General features: G+C 28.8%; 1 protein-coding gene across 1 annotated transcript in view; it reads left to right on the top strand.

Annotated features, from left to right (window-relative positions):
- Positions 1–800: 800 nt before the first annotated feature.
- Positions 801–22,320, top strand: part of LOC107452521 (neuropeptide SIFamide receptor) — a 118,212-nt gene continuing 96,692 nt past the window's right edge. The window contains exon 1 of the mRNA XM_016069011.3: positions 801–1,037. The gene's annotated coding sequence lies outside the window, so the exon portion shown is untranslated. The remainder of the gene's footprint in view (positions 1,038–22,320) is intronic.

A 22,320-nucleotide genomic window follows, 5' to 3' on the forward strand; every position in this document is an offset into this window, starting at 1 on the left:
GGGGGTGTCATCCTCTCTGCAGAGGATCAAAATTGTGATAGCATGTCTTCGATCATTCTCAGTGATGTTTCTCAGACCGTCGCCAATAGCCCATTGTGCAGCTCTAGTACAATGTAAATGAACTACAACAACAACAACAATATATATCATTTTTACGCATTTTTACGCATTTTTACTTTTAAAATCATGCCCGATAGGAAACACCCAATTATTTACAACTGAGTTGGATTTTTAATTATTTGATAAAGTTTTATCAGCTTAAGAAATTATAAATAAATTGAAAGAGAATTGAATGTTTCAATGAAATACATTTACTAATTAATTATTTGAATTTTTTTATATTCAACAAAAAATTTTCCGGTCTCATTATCTCGTTTAAAATAACTATGAAATGAAAACTTACATTATACATTGAGATAGGCAGTCTTTTTTTAAAAGTTGAAACAACAATTCTCAATCAATCTTTTGAAAAAGTATTTTTAAAAAAAAATAGGACTGAAGGCTTTTTAATAATTAAAATAATTTCCCAGAAGAAAAGTAAAAACCGTACAGTTCGCAAACAGAAAGACTCGTGTTTTCATTTGATAACAAAAATCAATTTTTTTTAATTGAACCAGAAACCTTGATTCTAAAAACCTTTCTGCCATTTGGCATAAGAAAAACAATCTAGAATACTTTTCAAACACGATAACTTAATTGTTTTACTCAAGGTAGGAAAGTAAAGTTGAAAAAAAAAATTCTTTTTTCCTGCAACAGTCTTTTCTCAGTATTCTTCGAAAATGCCCGTTACTGAAAAGTTTGCGTGCGAACTTCCTTTGGCGACGGTGGCGCCCTGAACCCACAAGTGAGGGCGCCAAAATAAAGTACAACTCCGTTCGCCCCCTTATTTCTACCCCATGTGCAGGAAACAGGGATTTCGTTTCACCCATATCTGAAATGGCCGGACCGCGGGACGCAGCTAGTAGAATTAATTCTCTTAAGTGGGCTTTCCATTTGCTGATCTAGTTTGCCTTTGATGCATGATACACAAATTACAGGTAAGAATATAAATATTAACTAATATATTTTATTCTGAATTTGATAGCTAATAAATTTATAAAATGTATTTTTGATTGCTAATAAATATATAAAATATATTTTTGCTTTCTAATACATTTTTAAAAGTCATTCTGAAGAGAGAATGACCTTTTATAAATTTATGAGGAATCAAAGATATAATATGTAGTAAAGAATAAAGGAATAAAAGATAATAAAAAATATTTAAAACTAATAATGTTTTCATTACATCATTCTATTTTTTTACTGAGTTTAAACAATTTTAAAATTAAATGCACTGTTCATGAATTTTTTATGATCCATTATTAAGTACTTATTCTCTTGTTAGTTTTTAAAAATTAACTTATTCTTTTTATTCTACATTTGATTGTTATTAAATTTATAGAATATATTTTCGATTGTAAATAAATTTTTAAAAAAGTCATGCTTTAGAAAAATTTTCTTTTTATAAATTTGTTATACAAAGACATAAAAAATACTAAAAAATAAAAATAAATAAAGGATAAAAAAATTAATAAAAACTAGAAATGTTTTTATTATATCATTATTTATTTTTGACTAAGTTTAAGCAATTTTATAACTAAATAAAATGCTCTTTCTCACGTTAGTTAAAAATTATTATCAATTTTCTCACTAGTTGAAAATTGAAACTACTTAAAATATATCTAAATTTGGATGTAAGAATTATACTGTAAAATTTAAAGAATAAAAATAGTATTCAGGATAAATTGCTTGCTAATCGAGGAGTAATATTTCGTCATTAAAATGTACCTGTATCGAAAAAAAAAGAACTCTATTGGGGAACAAGAATTTTAAACTATTAAAATGTATATAAAATAAAAAAGTTGTTCCTTTCTAATCATGCAGGGTAATTAACAACTATTAAAAGTTTAAAATCTGATAAATGTTTTTGCGAACGATACTTAATATAACTAATAGTTTACATAATCAAGTTTATTGAAATATTTTTCTTACAATTTTTTTAATTTTTCTATAAATATGCTGGCCATTTTTTAAAAAAATATGGCTTCTGAGACGCATCCTACATTTTCTCAGTTATTTTTGCTGTTTTATTTTTGTCAAACTTAGATCATTTCTTTGTTTGATGTTATTACTTTAAATATGCAAGATGTAAAGTATGTGTCACAATATATAGCCCGTTTCAGATCTTATGCTTCAAAACTTTTCGTTATACCTGAAGTATATATATATATATATTTCTTAATTGAAAAATTACTAATATCAAAAAAAGTGCAATGCTATTTTTAAACTTATGATTTTGTTTCAATTATTTTCTTAACTTTTCCCTGTAAGAGCATTTATGCTATGAAAATAGGGACAAAAATAATAAATTTTATAATTAAGTAACTAACAATTGATAAATAGTAAGCATCTTTTAAGAACAATTTTATATAATTCTGAAAAATTATTTTTTTAAATATTTATTTTAATAAAAAGGTTTATATTATTCTGCGACATCATTTTATTTATTTTATTTGAGGGTTCGAAGATAGTTTGTTAGTTTTATTTCCAGTGCAAAGCACTTCGGCGTTACCGCTGTTCAAAGTTGGTAAAAAGAACGGATAAAAGTTAAAGGTTTAATAAATAATCTCCGTGTACAAAAACCCATTCCCTTAAGTGGCTCCTTTAGTAAAAAAATAATTATATCTTGTATTTGTTAGCATATAAATTATATGTCTGGAATATCCCTATTTATTCATTAACTAACAAATATTTTTGAATAACATCTCAGTTGTTTAATTTTATTCATTGAAATGTGTTCCATTTCTACCAAATTTAAAATTTTCAGAACTTGAACTTTGAAAAACTTGGAACTTTAAATTTTGTAAGTATTTCTAAAACTTTGAAAAATTTAAAAAATACTTGCATTCTTTAATTTTAAAATTAGCAAATTAAGTTCAATAGAACACACTTCAACGAATAAAATAAAGAAGAAATATTCAAAAATACTAATTAGTTATTGAATAAATATGAGAATTCCGGAAACGTAAATCTCCATAAGTAAGCATGAAAGAAGTCAAATCATGCTTTTTTGACTGATGGGAGAAATTAAGAAGAATGTAGCATTCTGGTGTAAAATACCTTCAATCAAAAATAGTTAGGTAGAGTAAAAAAGTTGGATGTTCACGGCTAAAATAGCCAAACATGAACTTTGAAAAGCTAAGAACTTCTGAAAAGATTTAAATATACTTAAAACCGTAAAAATTAAAATTTGGTAACTATCTTCTTTAGCACAAATTTGAATGAATAAAACGAAACAAAATTATTCAAAAATATTAAATAGCTATTAAATACATTTGGAACATCCGGACATATTCTTCCATAGGTTAATTTGGGCGAAGTTAAATTATTTTTCTGGAGATAATACCAAGCATTTAGGTGTGAAATCTCCAATTAAAAAAAATAACAGTTGAGTTGAAATTTCATAGTTGAAGTATCGTTATCTGAGCAATTCTTATTATATGCACTGAATCAGAATTTGTTTCAATGACAAGCTCACTTGGCACTATTACATACGACAGCTGGTTCATAAACTAAAAAGTGTTTGTATCACATAGTGTGAGTCCGATTCGTAATTTATTTATAACTACTTTTAGCTTTTTTAGTTCAATTAATGAATCGAAAGGAACTATTGTTGATTTATTTTTAAAATAATTTACGAGGGTGACTGTAATGAAAATAAGCAAACCTATCCTTTTCAAATAATGGTTTGGTCCATTGTCAGTGGCGCATGCGCTTAGCATACAAAAATCTCTAATTTGCAAACGTGGCGAGGAAGATGTGAGGAAAAAAGTCCTTTAATGCTCTCAAACACTAGATTGAACCAGGATGCGTAACATAAATGGAAGCTCCAAAAGATGAAGAACGTGATGTGGTCAGATTTTTGACAACTGAAGTTGTTTTTCCAACGTGATAAGCTGTTCTATCACCGAAAGGCTGCTTCATACGGCGGACATTTTATTTGATTGCCCACCGTGTATAGCATTCAAAGAAAGATGTGAAAGACATTATACAAAACAGACAACTCCGTTTAAGACAGCCAGAAGACGGTTGCTGATGTGACTTTAAGAAAAAAACTGGAAATGTCAAGTGGACAAAGCTGCAGCATTCCCCTTAAGGTCCAAATCTGTCACCTAGTGACTTCCATATTTTCAGGCATATAAAAATGCGGCTCAAGGGAACCATATTCGTGTCAGACGTTAATGTGAATTTACAAACCTTTTAAAGCAGTAACCTAAACAGGAGTTTCATGAGAATTGAATCACACAACTTGTTAGTCAGTGGAACAAGCATCTAAATGCATATGAAGACTTTTTTTAAATAAAATACTCAGTTCGTCATATATTCGCTTTTCATTTGACTCGATCTTGTAATATCAATGCAGCGTCACATGCTTCTGATAATGTGCTAGTATGCTATTAAAACATTTTTTACATACGTGTAAATCACGAGTTAGTTTGAAAGGTTTTTAGTAGATTTGGTCACTAGGTATGCCTATTTTTTTTAAAAAATTTAAATATGTCAAGAAATATATGATTAAATTATATCATTATCTTTGGTTTTGAGTAGGGTTTAATATGTCAGGAAATATATGATTAAATTTATCATTATCTTTGGTATCGAGGTTTTGAGTAGATTTGGTCACTAGGTATACCTCTTTATTTCTTTGGAATTTAAATGTGTCAAGAAATATATGATTAAATTATATCATTATTTTTAATTTTCCTAAAATAATAAATCTTTGCTTATTTATTTATTTTTTTAAAATTTTTAGTCGTCTTCTCTCTTGTTTGCTTTACTCCGTGATAGCTTTTTTTATTGTTTTTTCCTCCTTAGAAATCGATATTTTCCTCACAAACAAGGAACAACATTTTGTTAATAAAGCGGACATAACAATTATAATTTAAGTAAAAATATTTTGTCAATATTTAATCGCAACGAAATAAACAATTATCTCGATTTATAAAATAATCTTTCGTACTTTAAAAAAAATAAAACGCAAGAATACTGATTGGGAGTCTCAATTAAAAGAAATAAATTTAATTGTTGTTTTCAATTGTTAATGATACTTATGTTCCAATGGGATACTGTTTTTATTTCATTAAATTTAGAATTTTCATATATTTTTTTAAAAATTCATAGATAGGTATTAAAATTCCTTCCTGTCAAAATCTAATCTCTCCGCGTTTTTTTTGTTGTTGTTGTTACTATCGACATTAGCTAGGGCGCGAGCTTATAAATAAAGATTTTGATAGAAATTAATGACTTTTACTATAACAGTGGATCAATAGCCAAAATTGTGGGAAAATCATCTCAATAACATTTGAACAAATCACAATTTCTTGATTAAAACAGGCTTTACAAATAAAAATAACCTTTCAGCGGGTTAAATTTCAGTTAATAATTCTTAAACAAATGTTTGAATGTTAAATTTTTCCCCCATCGTTTTCATTGTACATTTTTATACCTTTCTCATTTCAAGTTAAATATTATAGTTTTTATGATCACCAAAACAAAAAAATGTAAATTTAATTTTAACACCCTAAACAGCACAAGTAGAAGTGGATCTGACTTTTTATTAATGGAGGGCAACTCATTTAATAGAAGCAACAAGCTTCAGATACAGTGTTGAGTGCATTTTATTTTGATGATAAGTCTCAATTTCAGATAAATATGTACAGTAAATCAGTACTACTCAGAATTCACAAATTTCCATTATTGATGCAATTTTTTCATGGGACAAGCTCCGGAAGAACCCTTCGTCGAATCAAAGAAATTTTCATCGTCTTTATTTGAAGAAAAGTAATCAGGCTTAATGGTACTCCTAGATTAAAGCAATTGAAATTTAACATGAAGTAATAACAGTATAGTGAATATGAAAAAAAAATGTGCACAAGAAGCTTAACATTTGCTTGTCTGTATGAAGTTGCTCATAGAATTTATACCAATATCAGATTTATATCGATAACAAAAATAATTTTGAACTCAAGTTTAATTTCGCTGTATTAAATGACTACTCAAAATTCACGAAACTTCTTTGTTGACGTACCGCTTCGTGGGAAGTGATACCGGAGAACATTTCGTTCATCTAAATAAATTCCTATCTTCACTTGATGATATAAATATCTATTAATACAATTGGTTCAGAAATACAAGATAAGTGTAGAAATCTCAATTATTGGCTAGAACCTAATCCAGTAAAACTGGTTACTTTCCATGATTTGATAATAAAAACTAACGAAATACAGATTAAAAATTTTACTAAATCTTCTAGAAAGAGAATGCTGCTTTTCCAATTTAGTGCAGTATAATATTTTTCTGTTTTGGTTTAATCAAATCCTAACAAGTACTGCCTGACAATTAGAAAAGTAGTCTACGTCCTCACTGACTGCAATCGTACTGGGGGCTCATCTTTTAATTGCCAAACATACACAGCTGACGCTTGAGGGTGAAAGCGATTTCATAAAATATTTAAGAGCTCACGTTTAGGTACAAAAATGATAATTTTATATGAATCGATTATAAAAGAAAGCAAAATGTAGCTCAAGAATTTTTCTGAATCTTCTAAAATGAGAGTTTAACTTAACTGCGGGTTTTTTAATTTTGTGCAGCATAATCACTTTAGGTTTTGATTTAGTCAAATCAATTCAATGGATTAAATGTTTCTTTTATGAGAAATGCTAACGACAAAATAATAGCTGTTGAATTTGAAATGCTGTTGAGGACGTACTCTAATTTAATTTTAATATTGTATTCTAACAACAATAAGAAATATCGAGAAGCAATTAAAGAAATCGCTTAACCATGATAATTGAATTAGCTCTTTAATTGCTCTGACAAATATTTATCTCCGAAAAAACAAAACAATTAAAGACAGTTATTCCGCCGTATCTAATTAATTGTATAATCCTAATCCTTTTAACAGTTAATTAATGAGGTAGAAGTGTTGGAGACTGAGAAATTATAAATAAATTAGTTAATAGGTTAAAACTAACATTAGTTTTAGATTAAGCATCGTTATTTTTGATTTGGTTTTCAGGAATTAGGAGTGCAATTGTTATGGTTCAATGCATGTTTCATATATATAAAATATTAGTTATTAAATATTATATAAATTATTATAAAATATTAGCCATTTTATTGTTTTTCGATTCTATCATTAGATGATAGCCGATTAAAGAATAAATATCGAAATTTATTTATGAACCATTTTAGAATAAACTTTTTATTAAGTTATAAAATTTTCAAGCACAAATTATCAATTATATTTTTAAATTAAAATTTAGCCGTAATTCTACAGATAACAATTTTCAGAATTGATTGACATTTAGAATTACTGTTTTTGAGTTTAATTGATGTCATAAAATACGACTACTTTTAGTCTAAATACTGTAAGGCCAATTCTCTATTTGCTCTTTTCCGTAAATGCAAAATATCATTCTTTTAGTAAACATTTCTAAAAAAGTTCTATTTGAGTTAAAATAAAAGCTGCTAAAGGAATAGTATTTAAATAAATCTACAGAATAGATTTAAATTGGAGAATGTTTTTGTAATTTCTGTCAGATCAGATTTTGAAAATAACTTTTAAGCCACCAAAATTAATGAAATTTTTTCCCCGTCGAATCTTAAATAATAACCGAACAAACCTAAATTATGTAACCAAAATTCTAAAGGTTCGTCTCAAAGTGCAAACTTTTCAGAGGAAAGAAAACATTTTTAAGTATAATCTAGTTTTAAGTGTCTCACAAAATATATACCACAGTAATTAATTTTGTGTAATGTTTTCAAACTTGAATTTTCTTAAGATAAACACGAATTTTATGATCTCACCTTTTCCAATGATCAAACTTTATTTTCAATAATTTTTATATCTTAGTTTATGACATCGCGTTATTTCATTAAAGTAGTTGTGTTATTTAGTATATTGCATATATGTCAATTTATACCATAATTACGTATGCGAGATATGTCAATTGCTTAAGATTTTTTTCTGATGCTTTTGATGGACCAAAATATTTTTAAAAATTTTTACTATCAAGATGTATTTGGTGGCTTTAGCAGAACGTACGTATATAAATGAACAAATGTAAATAAGAGATGATCTCTCAAATGGTTTTTCTTAAGGTGAACTTGGGTCTTACGATCTCACGGTTTCCAGTGATCTTGCTTCAGTTTATTATTTTTTTTTTAGTTTATGATATTGCGCCATTGTGTTATTTTAGATTACTTGGCTTATTTAATGTACCCCACGGATCATAAGGAAAAACTTAAAATATCGCTAGAGCATGTATTAGAGTCCTTCATAGTAAGACAAATACTTAGTTTCACTCAAAAAGGTTTACACGCAAGCGTGACTTTGTCTAAATTCACCTAAGATTCACATTTACTCACCTAATACTCACCAGATCACCATTCACATTTACTCACCAGATAACTCACCTAAGATTCAAGATTAGTTCAAAATTGCTAGGCTAGATTCGCCGTGTAGTTGGTGAATGATGCACGTTAAAATTCTGTCGAGTCGCAAAGTCCTCCAAGTTCCCATAACAAATCAACACCTCTGGGGGTACTGGATTGGAGATCGATCGTTCTCTGATTCAGGTCAAAATTACGATCTGTGGATGAATGAATGGATGTATGAATGGGTCCGCCCTATAAATGGGTGTGACGTATGGAGTGGCAGAAGTCGAATTCTTGGCCATAGATGGCGCTACTGGAAAACAAGAACAATCGCACCCCCTCTGCCTAAACAGGCATACGTCAACAACATTGCTAGGCTAAATAGCTTAATATACATTAATTGGGGAACTGTTCTAAATTCAATGCAAATTGGTCATGACAAAATAGAGTCAATTCATTCAATGGGTTGCTCTCAAGGATCTCATTGAATGGAATACAAACAGTGTGGGTATCTTGATCCTGATTTATTGTTGAAACGTGGCATTTGTTTACGTTAGCAATTGTTCTTTCCATTCTGTTTCGAGTAAGCATAAAAATATTTACTCAACTTCTAGTACATGCTGCCCAATTTTTTTTCTTTTCTAATTGTTGGACTTGAATTGAATAATGATTTGTAAATTGCTGCTCTTTCTGATGTTATGTTCACGTTTTAGGATGTTATGTTACGTTGGGTTGGGGTATGGTATTTGTTTCACTCATCAATGTCCAATTGTAGAGTCCAAGTTCTCAGTATGCCCATTTCTGACCTGTGTATTGATAAACTTCAACCTATCACCTAACAAAAAGTTTTCTAATGAATTCTGCCTGATAACATTTTGTTTCATTAGAAGAAGGCAAGAAAAAATTCAAAACCTAAACTATTATGAATATGTAAAACTATGCTTTTCATTAAAAAAAATGTTCGTACTATATTTGCAAACATATTTGCTAAATAAAAACTATATAGCTTCTGACAAGGCTAGAATAGTAAATTAACGGTTGCAATCTCGCTTCCCTAAGGCAGCGCCCTCTATGCGAACAACTGTTGAGGTTGAGTCCTAAGCTCAGTCAACAATACTGGTTCTGTTTTATCAAAGCCATGATTGTGATTATCTTTGGCCCCAGTGCCCCGCGGCACAGGGGATAGAGCGTTCGCCTTCCAGTGAGGCGAACCGGGCTCGAATCCCAGCGGATACGAATTCCGCATCCGGTTTGCACCGACCACAGTGCTGACATGGAATATCCTCAGTGGTGGACGGATCATGGGTTCGAGTCTCCTTGCCGTCAGGATAACCGTGGTCTTCCTCTCCATGTAACGCAAATGCGGGTTAGCTCCATCAAAAAGTCCTCCACGAAGGCAAATTTCTCGCAACACTCGATCCTTGTCTTCTGGATTGTGTTCAAAATTATAAGGCTATAGAGTTGAACATAAGTCGTCGTAAACCCATAGAATTGGGTCGGCTATTCAGTGACGATTAAAAAATATAAAATAAAATCTTTCGTGCGTTTCGTTTTCTTCTTTTTTTAGAAGACTTAATATACCGCATGAATTGGTTGTTTCACTTTTAGCCATTAAATTTAAAATAAACGCGGATTGTTTTATTCATACTATGCCAATCAAAGGGTTTGACAACTTTGGATAAACAAGAGATACTCTTCCCCGTTATGACCCAGCAGTAATAAAAGTGCTTTTAATAACACTTAAGTACAGAGTAGGAGACTTTGGATTTTCATCCTGTATACTTTACATATATATTTATAAGAACACTGTATGGCACTTCCTGCATATTTACAAGAACACCAAAATAATATTTATTGATGATAAATATTTGAACTGTAATAATCATTTTCGAAAAGTTCAATGGAAATTTCAATTTTAAACTAACTTTAAAAACTGCTTTATTATTTTTCTTAGTTATCTGTCTGAATTAAATAAATTATTCAGAATAAAACTATGAAATGATAAGTAAATAGTTATTTGTAACTGTTAAACGCTTTTATGAATGTATTTATATCATTATACAGTTTCAGAAATTCCTCTCATAAATGCGCAATTATACAGTGATAATAAAGAAATCGAAGACAAAGATAATTAATCATATCGTTCCTGTCAAAACAATAAAAGCAACCAAAAAATTCACGCTTTTCTTTCTTCTCTAATATGCCTCTTTAAGCTGTCTACGATTATAGCCCATTTTTCTCTGATTGACATATAGGTTTCTGCTGCCTGCCAATTCGATTTCCCATAACTCCTGTTTTTCTAGAAAGATAGAATCATTAATCAGAATGTTTTAACACAGAAGAGTATTGACCGAAAAGTTTTTTTAAGTTTAATATGAAAAATGTAGGCATCAAAAAACAAAGTTGAGAGGTGTAAGAACTTATAATTAAACAGTAAAATTTTGAGTTCAAAAAGAAGTTTTTATTTTGGTTTGTAAAGCTCATCAGTTTATTTAATAGAATGTATATTTGAGTAAGCTTGCTGAATGAGGACATATTTTCTCACTTTTTTTAAAAACAAAACTAAAACAGCTGTGTGTAACTCTATATATCATAACAAAATAATCGTTGCCTTATCGTTTTGCGTATTTCAATTGGAGAAAATAGTCACATGTATCGATACTTATTAAAGGAAGGAGATAAATTTGCCTGTCTTTAGCAGAAAAATAAATAAAACTTACAAAGGGAATAACCTGTAAATTTTATGTTTATCTTTTATTTAACGGTATTTATCAGTGTTATTTACTTGTCATCCCTTCTTAATGTATCATCTTCTGTTATTAATATGCTCTTAATTTTAATTATTCTTCGTAATTAAAGACTTCAAATTAAAGTATTTTCTCTCCACTATAAAGTATTATACGTCTGGTATAATAAGTATTATACACCCTATTATACAACAATTATGATAAATACATTTAGTTACTATTTTAAAACAATTAGGAAGTAATATTTACTTTTTAATCGGTAATAACTACTTTGATTGTAAACTTGTATAAAATTGTGTCAATCAACGTATGAAATTTAAATAATGCATGTTAATGACTGTTTAAATTTCTGAAGTAACATTAGCATTTTCGCATTACAAGGCGAAATTCTACTGAATTACCGTACTGAATGATAATGACATTTCTGGTAAAAAATGATAGTTCTGGTTAGTATAATCTAAATATACGGTATTTAAATCTGCCATTTGGTGATTTTTCCACTCATATGGTAATAAATTTTCGGAAATTCTGGTTTTCAAAAATAAAGTGCTTATCACAAGACTAAAAAACAAATGCAAAGCTGAAAGGAAAATGTATCAATTTAATTTAATTTTAAGTCAACAATTGATTTTTAACTTTAAAATTTATGCCATGTTTTAAGGCATCGTGATAAAATTACCAAGTTTTATCACAATTACCAAATTTTTACACTTTTTATCAAACACTATATTTTTTTTAACCTTTCCAAAATTATTAAAGCGTTTCAGTACAGCATAAAATTACCGAGCTTTCTGGTCCCCCCATAAAGACAGAAACACGGTAAAATTTACCATATTCTGGTAGTTTGGACTATATATATTTTCTTAGCGTAATTTATAATCTCTTTGTGGAAAAAATATAATGTCCTTCAAGTTGTTAAAATCTGTATCGGTTTAAGTCGTCTTTTTTTTTTTTTACTATTATATATGTAAAAACTTAATTTTTTTTAAAAAATCTATATTTTTTAAAAAGCTTTTATTGCTTTGATTAGAGTCCTTAATTGTCTTTTAAGTTTGGTACAAAATTAAAGATTTATAAATTTGATTAGATAAGACATAGTATTAGATAAGACATATTATTAGTAAGACAAATAGACAGATTTTTCATCAGAAAATTTATAAAAATAAATAAACCAATCGTTTTATCTTGAAATATCTGTCAGTGAATAGGTTCTTTTTTCTTTTTACCAATATCGAAAAACTAAGCACATCACATACATACAAGGATTCTTTTGACTTTTTTCTCAATATTTATCTTGAAAAGCTGATTAGTAACAGAAAATAGCTGCTGAGGTTTAAATACATAACCATTTATTGACTCACAGAAATCTCAAATCGTGCCAGATTACACTCACCTTAATTGTTAGTACTTTCGAAACTCATTAACGAAATCGCCAAAGAGCGTGATTGGCATTCCCAAATCTCTGTTCGATCCCGAAAACCATCATCTTTGCGTCATCGCCTCATTTAGTAAAGTTAGCAGAAGACTTGATTTTTGGCTTGAGTGGCAAATAACATTTTGGTAATTTATCCACCGGCGTATAATCCGACTACATGATGATGTACCCCCTACATTTTATGGTATCACGGACATAAAATGGAATGCAATTTTTAAATTGCAATGAGTAAGAGCACAAGTACAGCAGAAGAAGCGTTAAACGGGTAACAGGGTACAGATTTTGGAAAATAACAAGTGAATAGTGCTAGTGAAAATACAAGTAAAATCAATTTTCAAGATCACTTGAAAGAAATTTAAAATAATATAAGTGCTTTCTCCAATCTCCTTCAAGGATGAAATTACTATCGATGTTTCCAAGAAAAGCAAAATGCTTTTCTTGATATAATGGAAATAGCTGAACGAGTTTCATATAAACAATATTTAATTGCAAATTACGTTTAAGATAAAATTGACTGTAACTGTAATATGTTTATTTGCACGGAACGTTAAATATTGCAATTGCGAAAAAATTGTTTAATTGGAAGAATCTTAGCGAAAAACTGTTTTAAGAAAACAATTAGAAGTTTTTAGATAAGAAAATAACGGTTTTTTTCAACTGAAATACTTGTATTTTCTCACTCAAAAGGTAACGAAAGTTCAAATAAAAGTTATGAAATACAAGTGAAAGTACATACTTTTTATTTTTTCATTATAATGAAAATAGCGGAAACGCGTTTCATATAAGCAATATTTAATTGCAAATTAAGTTTAAGATAAAATTGACTGTAACTGTAATATGTTTATTTGCACTGAACATTAAATATTGTAATTGCGAAAAAATTATTTAATTGGAAGAATCTTAGCGAAAAACTGTTTTAAGAAAAAATTAGAAGTTTTTAGAAAAAAACAGCAGTTTTTTCAATTTTTTTCAATTGAAATACTTGTATTTTCTCACTCACAAGGTAACGAAAGTAAAGACAAAAAGGATAAAATGAAAAGCGAAGAAAAATAATAAGTTTTATTTACAGCGCACAAGCTGCAAGCATATAGAATTCTTAAAATAAGTTCAAAATACGGAGAAAACATGGAAAATTATATAATAAAGTAATAAAAATGAAGGAAAAGAGAGGAAAATGTTATTAAAATAAAATATTTTATTTTAATTAGTTTTCTTCTCTCTCTAAAAATCAATAAACGGGTAAAGTAACTTCAAGTTAAAATAACGGAAATATTGGAAAAAATTCATTGTTACGACCCTTTAGCTCAAAAATGGGAAGAACTATTAACTATAGCTTTTGCTGTTAGGGTATTTGACCTTGATAATGGGCAATAGAAAAAGAAAGAAATCATTAGCTTTTCATCTATCTACTTAACAGCCTTTTCCAACGAGGCATAGTTAAAGGCGATAATAGATTAAGCACTCAAAAAGAAATGTTTTTGTCGCGATGAATTTTCTTTTTCATTAGTATCGAGCTGCTCAGTTACTCGAAATATTAAGACCCCATATAAGGCTAAATGTCCCTTAAGCAATTTAATTAACTTTATAGGTTTGTAATATTCACTAAAAGCTATTCTTCTAACTAAGTTATTTTTCTAGCTTAATCTATTTTAATTTTTTTTGTATTTTTGATATTAAGTCTACAACAATGAGAGAGTATGAACGAAATTAATATTTAATTACAATTTTAATCTCAATTTTTTTTTAAAATGAAATTATAAATTTAATCTTTAAGGGACTACGTTGTAATACATTATTCTAACAATCTGAGTAATAAAACATTTTATTTAAATTATTATTAATTTAAATCACAAAACTATTTTGTGATGGATTATGGATTTCACTCCTTAATAATTTCGATAGTAATGATTTGTCATCAATGTTACATCATTAAATATCTGATTTCATTTGTTACAAATTTTTATTTTAACTATATTTATATTTTATAATTACTTTCGCTCTTTATTTATTCCATTATGTATTAGTTTTCAATAAATAAGAGTATGTTGTAACATTAGATATTCAATTTTATTTTTTCTGAGTTTTGATATTTAAAATAAACAAAAATAACACCCACTTCCATTCTTTAGTGATCCCATAATGTAGTAGTTTTCTAACAATCTGAGTATGTTTCATCTGTAAATATCTAATTCCAAACGTTATTGTTTTTAATTTCGGAAATATTTGTTATCTATACTCAAATTAATTCTTTAAATTTCCAACAGCATGAACAGGTTTCAGCATTAAGTATTCAAATTCAATTGTTATTGTTTTAAATCTTAAAAATAATTATAGTCTACACTTAATTTAATTTTTAAAATTTCCAATTACATGAGCATGTTTCAACATTAAATATTTAATTTCAATCTTTATTGTTTTTAATCTCGAAAATATTTGAATTAAATTCTTGATTCAATCTTTAATCTTATCCTTTAATCGTAAGCATATGTTTCAGCATTAAATATTTATTTTCAATTATTATTGTTTTTAATCTTGAAATTATTTATAATTGAAATTCAATTTATTGTTTAGCTATTTCTTTATTTAATAGATTTCCAGCAATGCTAGTACATTTCAGCATTAAATATTTAATTTTTATTTTTATTGTTTTTCTTGAAAATATTTATCAATGTTTAATTTAATTCGATAAAAATCCGTTTTGCTATAATTTAACAACATTAGTTTTTTACAATATTAAATATTTTCTATCCTTAAAGTTAAAATGTTTCAGTATTCCTTATCTTTTCGGTATTCCATATTTTTAAATTTCCGGTAATAAGAGGTTAAAAACACTGTTTATTGGGATTTGCATCCATTAACAAATTCACAAATCAAAATATGAAAAAATATATATCTCCAAATGTGCAGAAAACTTCATAAACAGGCTTTTTCAAAAACCATTATCAATCAATATCATCTATATTCGTTATCTTTTCATTAACGATTGGAAAATAAACCAATAAGTTGTAATCTATTTTCCTAATCTTATCTCTAATCTAAACACAAATCGTCCTTCTATTTATAGACAAACATAGGAAATTTTTAAAGAAAATTGACAGGATGTGTCTTTTTAAAAGACATTTCCGTTTTTTGACAACTCAAAAATTCTGAAAGCATTTAAAGCATAAAACTAGAAGATTAAGATGTAAGAAGTCTTAATTTAGTCTATAAATAGTAGAGTCATACGTGTTTAGATAGAAGATAAGATTATGAAGATAGATTACAACTTAGATTTACCTGTATAACTTCCAATCGTTACAGATGCTATAAAAGATATATAAGATGCTACTTGATGATGATTTTCTTAAGAGCCTATTAATGAATTTCTAAATCTACACATTTGTGGTTTTTTAAAAAAAAAAAAAAAAAAATGCGCGTGTGTCTGTAAAATGTTGTAACTCCGAATTAATATATTTTTCAGTTCCCATGTGATAAAGAAATAAATAAGATTGAAATTAAATGCCTTAGATGCAATAAAATCTCTGCTATTGTTTTTTAATATTACCCATCATGTTTTGCGCTTCAAAAGACTCATTTAACGTCAACTGAGACTTTTAATTAACACAACTATGCCTGTCATCTAAGTGATTGCATCATACTGTCCGACAGGAACTAACTGTCGGGTGTCATTTTTAACCTCTACCATATTTCCCCTCAACTCGCCATTCATTGTCTACCTCATTCCAGGTTGTTGCCGTGCTAAAATTCACATGAACATCTCCACAGCAACTTGTTCTGTACGTTTACCTCCGAATGATCATATTGATTCAGAAATGATTTGAACATTTTGATGAATTAGGGGTCCAAGCCTTTTATTTTGCCAGGAGATATTAATGGTCATAATGTATTGCGGGGTGGCAGTCCCGACACAAATACTCGAAGACGTCAAGTTTAAACACTCATCCTAGATCATAATCTCTGTCTACTTAATCAAGGTGAGAATATTTATTTTCAGGAACTTACACCTTTATATTCACCTACACTTTCTCACAATTTCAGTTTGACGATGATCTTCATAATAGTCTTGACTTTCCTGTTTTATACTCATCTACTTTTAATATTACTCCCAGATCATTTCTTTTTACATATCATCATACTGATTAGAGGTCTTTCACACAACATGCTAAAATAATACATAGAATGGTGCCTTATGACAATATTGAAACCGTAACATCAATAAAAATCAACACAGCGGATGTTTCCATTACAAAAGAATTAAATTCTTTTCGAATTCACTAAGAGCAGCAGAGATTATGGAACATCTTCCGTCGTTATACAGCAACTGAAAAGCTTGCGACTTTTAAACAGGCTAGAGCACTTGCTCGCTGAATTCGGAGCCAAAGTCAGAAAGATATCCAGCACATCTACAACATCTTTCAGATTAATCTCTGGTCGAGAGGCTAACGAGCGAATCATTTTTACTCGAATTTCAGCTTCCTGTATTTGATATGAATAAAACCACATATTCTGACTCAGTAACATCTCGGATAAAACTTGTGGCGTAACTACCACTATAAATGCTAAATAGCAATTCCCTGGTATATAAGGCATGTTAACTTGATTCTAACATGAGGTACCTTTTGGTAGATGAAGGTTGTCACAGTCGATAATTAATTCCCTTCATTGGTGACCTGCGGACGTGATAAGAACATGCCAACATTGATGGATGGTCCACATTGAACAGTTGATTTGCTTAGTATAAACTGCTCAAAGAAAAAACAAATGAAGAAAAAATATAATGATCAAAATTGATATAAATAAATAAACAGCGTGACAATTGTTCATCGAATTCTATCACAGATAAAATTCTGGCGTAACTACCACTATAAATGCTAAATACCAATTCCCTAGTATACAAGACATGTTAACTTGATTCTAACAGAAGGTACCTTTTTATAGATGAAGGTTGACGAAGTAAATAATTAATTCCCCACAAACTCTCACAGCTGTCTCTACTGAAATTTACAGCCCAGTTTTCCAAATTCATAAACGTGTTGCTGAAGGCGACGCCGTCGAGTTTGCGACTCGACGGTGGTATCAGTACAATAGAGATTTTACCATTCAAGAATTATAGTGAGTGCTAGCTGAAGCTTCCAGTACCAGCCACAGTTTTCATTGCGTATCATATCACATACTTCATCATTTGACCATTGAACCTTTGCAGAATGCGCAGTTACTTTTTAATAGATTATGAATGGAACAAATATACCAAACAAATCGGATACAGGCATTGTCATACCAGTATTAAAATCAAGCCTAGACCTAACGGAGCTAGCTAACTATCACACAATAGCAATGACTAGTTGTTTCAGCAATGTACTTAAGCACATGATCAACTTTCGTCTTGTGTATTTTCTCGATAAAAAAAATTATTCCCGATTTTCAGAGGGCAGGTCGACCATTTGCTTTCATTTCATGCATATTATGTTTGCTTTCATCTTATTTAAATAGTAAATAACTATAGTTCCCTTAATTCTTCTTTATAAAGTATGATGATACGAAATGATTTTTAATTTAATTTTTTCACCATTATTTTTTTTGAGAGCCCTAAATAAATCTGGTAGAGCAGATAAATATGCCAGTGGTCCAATGCTTTCAATTTGATAAATTTAGTAGGTTAAGAATTGTTAGTTAAGTCTATTGTTCGAAACCGAGTGAAAAAAAGTGATTTTCCCGTAAATTGGCTCGTTTGAAAAAATATGTTTTAAAAGTATTCTTTACAATGCAAGATGATAAAAAAATGTCTTGATTTTATATTTTTCATAAGATATTACATTCTTTATTAAAAAAATAAAGCTAAATGTTAATTTCGCGTAAGGATAAAATAATGATTGCATATTATTTTAATTACATGTAAAAAAAATCATGTTAGAAATTATAAACAATAAATTTTCTTGCGTAGAACGTATTTTTTAAAACTTTATAAAATATTTCATTTATTATTCAAATATATAAACTTTTCAGAAGTTCTAAAAATCGGTCGAATCTCTCTCTTTTTATAGTAGCAATCTGTTTCTGAAATTATATGAACATTTTTCTTTTACCGAATGCTTTTTTAGTTTCTTTAAAAATTTAAAACGTGTTAAAATGCATTGTAATCTATTTCAATAATTCCAAAATAACTCAAAACCAATTGCGTTATAATAAGTTTTAAAATGATAAGTTTTAATGTAAATAGTGGTTTTAGTTTCATAGTTTATTATATAGCACTATTGGAACAAGTAAATATTTATATATATACATATATATATATATATATATATATATATAAAAAACGCTGATGTTAAGAAATTAGATTGTAAATCATTTATGCTATATTCCACCCTGACTTGCATTTTGAATTTTCGATATTCTTCAGTAAGTAGTAATTTACTCATTTTTGGAGGAAAATGTAATGTATTTGACCTTCTACAAACATTACTTACTTTTTAGGTCAATGAAAAACCTTTGTATTTTGAATTCAAAATACAAAATTACAAACAGTAAACAATAAGGATGCTTCGCGTAGTTTTATATATCTTTTTAGTATTTTATTTTACTTCAGTTTTGAGGCAGCAATTATAGGATTTTAAAAAATTATTCGGTATTCAAGAACATGTTTAACCATAAACTAGTGCTCTTTTTAACAGCTTACAAATACTTAAACAACTTTGCCAGGTTTGGAATTAAGGAAGTATTACCAGTAATATTGCCAAGATCATTATAATATTTTGTTTTCTTTCTTGATTGATTTACCATATAAGACAAAAAAAATCAATATGACAAGAAAACGCAATTTTCAAATGAGTTTTATAAATATTTTTTTTAGTCTACAAAAATGTTAGATATTGGTAGGGCCTCGGTTACCTACATTAATGCTTCCATTATATTACATTGATTCAGTATATTGTTATTTATACTGTTCTTATTTTATATTTATGTGGAAACTAAGAGCACGTGAGAGTCTACTATATTTTTTTATTATTTTAGAATAGAATTATGCATAAATTTTTTTTTAATTCTGTATCTTATTGGCAAAACTGAAAATTTTGTGCACATTTTACATTGTATAACTTTTATACAAATGTGGTAGAGACATTTTGTCTCTTGTAAAAATAAGATATTTTCTAAATATATTTAGAATCATTTAAATATGACTTCTGATTAATAATGGTATTAATAATATCATTGTAAAACATAAAAATAAAGGAAAACCAAACTATTTAAGTTGAAAAATGTTATCATAATTTCGTCAGTATAGATAGCAAGAAACAAGAAATTATATTAAATGCTTGAATTGGTTATTAAAGACTAATATTCATCTCACCTTTTAAAAATTTTCATTCATTTAATTTTAATTACAACCCTCAACCTTAAATTCATCTAACCATTCCAGATACCTTAAGGCAGGAGTTGTATTTTTATTTTCATTTGATTTTCATAGAAAGATTGATTAGTTAATCCTTTTTTGAAATTCAGTAGAAATACTGGTATGCCAAATTTGTTTTATTAAAGATTGGCATAAAAAAACTCCCTCTTTAGCTTTGAATGTAAACCTTGCTTTTGCCTTTTTTTTCATCCCAGCTTAAATACATCATTTCGGCCCTCAAATGTAAAATTTTGTTTGCATTGAAAATTTAATGATCCGGCCAACTTTCGTTTTCATACTGTTAAAGAAAGTATACAAAAGCTTGTGCCAATAAACCTAGTTTGAGTGATAGTCATAACATCTAAAAGAAATCTTGAGGAGGTAAATTCATCCTCAGTTTGAGAATGCTTTCTACTCTTTACTTGCAAATGATAATTTTTCCTCGATTTCAAAAGGTTTTTCTAACCTTGTTTTGTAAAGAAAACGTTCAATATAGATATAAGGGGGTTTATTGAAGTAAGCTTAATGCGAACCGTAAAGCGCGTAAGCGAGCATAGTTAAATTTAACATTGATTTAAGTTTGCTTGCATGTTTTATTTGCTAATCATTTATAAATCATGCTTGGCTTTGTATTAAAAGTTGCTGCTGACATTAAAAACAACCTCACACTGCCACATGAGAGTAGATTCAATCGATACTGTAACAGAATTCATTCAAAAATTAGCAATAATTTCAAACAAATAAAAATATTGAAATTTTAAAGTGCATAAACATTTAAGAGAAATACCCTCTCAATATTCTGAATTACCATTTCAATATTCTTAAGCATTACCTAATTATGAAACACAGCAAAAACCACCATGTTAAATGTTTGATATGGTAAACTATGTCCCTAAAACGATTTTTAACTAAACCACTGAAAATGAGAAATTTAATTATTGTATTAGTATATCAGAGCGGGAGCTTATCATATTAATTGCTTGATGTGACAATAATATCCATTTCTATTAATACCATTTTCTCACGTATGGTTAAATTAGAAAAGCTTTAAATGCAATGGGACTGGGAATTATTCAGAAATCCCGGAATTCTCTTATTGATATTATGCCAAATAAATGAACCGTTAATTCATTAATAGCTCGTGCTTAAGGATTGAAGCTCAGATGCTTAGAGTTATTGCATATTTCCGACTTCCTCAATATATATAGGGATATAAATAGAATCCTCTATGTAAGTCGGTCCCTTTGTTCGGCAATTTATTCGTAAATCACTATAGTCTTTATATTGATCGACCAACAACTTTCAATTCATAGCTTCGTTATACGTCATTGAATTGCAATGCTTTGTAGTTTTAACCATTGCGGTTAATTTGAAATGTGTATCAGTTAAAGCGATTAAGAATTTGATGATTTAAATAATTTGGGGTGGTTGTTATTCAACATTTATTTAATAACTCATCTCAATGGTGCATTTGACAATATTCTTCTGTCTCAATGGTATTAATAAATATATCAGTCTAGAGCTGAGGTAGCTCAGGCGATAGAGCATTTACCTCGCAATGAGGTGATCCAGGTTCGAATCCCTGCCATTGCTGGATGGTACAAATTCCGCACCCGGATCGCACCGACCACAGTGTTGATGTAAAATATCCTCAGTGGTAGACAGATCATGGCTAAAAATCTCCTTGCCATCAGGCTAACCATGGAAGATTTTCGTGGTTTTCTTCTCCATGTAACGCACTTGCGGGGTTAGTTCCACGAAAAAGTCTTCCAAGAATGCAAATTCCTCTCAATACTGGATCCAGGAGCTCCCTTTTCTTCTGTATTGGGTTCAAAATTACAAGACTGTGGAGTTGAATATTGGTAGCCGTAAACTCAAAATGGGATCGGTTGTTCATCGATGGTTATAAAATAAAATATATGAGTCTTAAAAATGATACTCTGGTGAGAATTAACACCTAAAAACCTGATAACTCCGAGGCTACAAATGTCAAAATGTTATGTTGTGTTTTCATTGTAGATGTTTATTTGTTTTTAATGAAAATTAGAGCAAGATTTTTTTAGATGTTTTTTTTTAAAATTTTTCTCATAGCAATTAAAGGAAGAGTGTGTTTTTTTTTATACCTCCAGAAATATTTGCTCAATTTCTATTAGTCCACTTCTTAACTGCATCAGTTGTTCGTCTGGCTGTGACTCAAAATTTAATCCATATGACTGATTTATTATTAGTTCACAAACAAATATCGTTTTCACTAGAATTATGCATTTTACTAT

This window comes from Parasteatoda tepidariorum, chromosome 6, assembly GCF_043381705.1.
Source record: "Parasteatoda tepidariorum isolate YZ-2023 chromosome 6, CAS_Ptep_4.0, whole genome shotgun sequence".
Lineage (NCBI taxonomy): Eukaryota > Metazoa > Arthropoda > Arachnida > Araneae > Theridiidae > Parasteatoda > Parasteatoda tepidariorum.